A 1,532-nucleotide genomic window follows, 5' to 3' on the forward strand; every position below is an offset into this window, starting at 1 on the left:
AAAGTGCATCCTCTTTAAACATGTAGCTTTTCTCTGCCTCTGTGCTTTCAAGTCTTGGGCTGGTTTATTGCTCACTGTTGTTGTGGTTGTTGCTTCTCGTTGTGTTGTTTCCTGGATTGCTGCTTTCCATTATACCACTATGTTGACTGGTTCATCGAGCCTAGAGGAGTTGTAGAAATACCTCCAAGAATCTTCCTCTGGCCAATGACATGCCTCGTGGATACATGGGTAGTACACCTTCACACAGTGTTCTTTGCATATGTAGTGCGATTCATACGGATTGAAAATCTTGGTGCTGAATTTTAACTTCTTCAAGTTTTCGACCTCGACATCTGCATCTTTCAAACTACAAATATTGTACAAACCAATCCACAAAGGAAGAGTGGGCCATGGTGCCTTCTTCCTCCTGTGTAGTCCTACTGATAACCATGTGGAGATGTGGTATATAACCTCTTGCATGACCAGCTTGTCTGTGGCAAACCTTGGTAGCTCATGTGTAGGGTTCTCTGCGCTGAAAATCCTTATGAAGGTGCCATCGGGTGAGGCATACCAATATGCAATGTTGAGCAATGCTTGCATTGCTTCTTGAGACATGCAACGTGGATCCTGTTTCGAGGTCATCTTGTACAACAAGGTGATGAAGTGGTCAGATAGTCTCGTCATGACTCCTCGGTAACTACTCTTAGAGAGAAACTTGCAATAAACATTCACAACATCTTCTAACGGTGTCCATGTCGAACCCATGCCAAGGAACTGTTATTGGGCATAGATTTCATCAAGTAGGTATGCAGACATAAAGAATCTTACTTTTCCATCATTAGGTAGACTCTGGGCACTAGACACATGCACTTTGAGCTGAAGATCCAACATGTCCGACTAGTTGAAAGGCCTTCCTTCATTTTCCAATTGATTTAACATAATTACCCAACTCTGCGGGAAGGTCTCTGTGCTCTCTTGACCATACAAGTGACATGCGAAGATGACCAAGAGTTGGTAAGCCTTCCTGAGTGACTTTGTCCTGTATACCTGGTTGGGTGTCGTCCTGAACTTCGATGGCTCCTTTACCCAACGCTTCATGATATCTCTAGTATTCACATTGTTGTTGGGATTGAAGAACAATGCATCCATGTGATTCAATGGCTGCAACATGTGATATATTTGATGGTAGTTTTATGTCCTGAAGATGACAAGTTGTGTTCCACATGTATTACTCAATGTCATCATCTCAGGATTAGTATATGAGACAAGCCAGTGGATGACATCCATGCTGATGCAAGAGCATTCACCCAAGGGAAAATCATTGTAAAATGTAGACATAGCGGGTCATGTATTTTAAGGAAATAGTTTTCCTAAGTCTCAAAATTAATGTAATTTAGGCCTTTTAGTGATTTAATTAGATAATGGAAGGAATTGTAAGTGCTCTCAAAAAAATGAGAACATTAGCGGGAATAAATGACAAGAGTCCAAAGTCAATCAGAACTCTTAGACAGTTGCATGATTCGAGGATGAGAGAGATTTTTTAGGAATTAATT

Source organism: Pinus tabuliformis, chromosome 9 (assembly GCF_031772625.1).
Source record: "Pinus tabuliformis cultivar Carrire ecotype Pingquan chromosome 9, CPIR1, whole genome shotgun sequence".
NCBI classification, from domain to species: Eukaryota; Viridiplantae; Streptophyta; class Pinopsida; order Pinales; family Pinaceae; genus Pinus; species Pinus tabuliformis.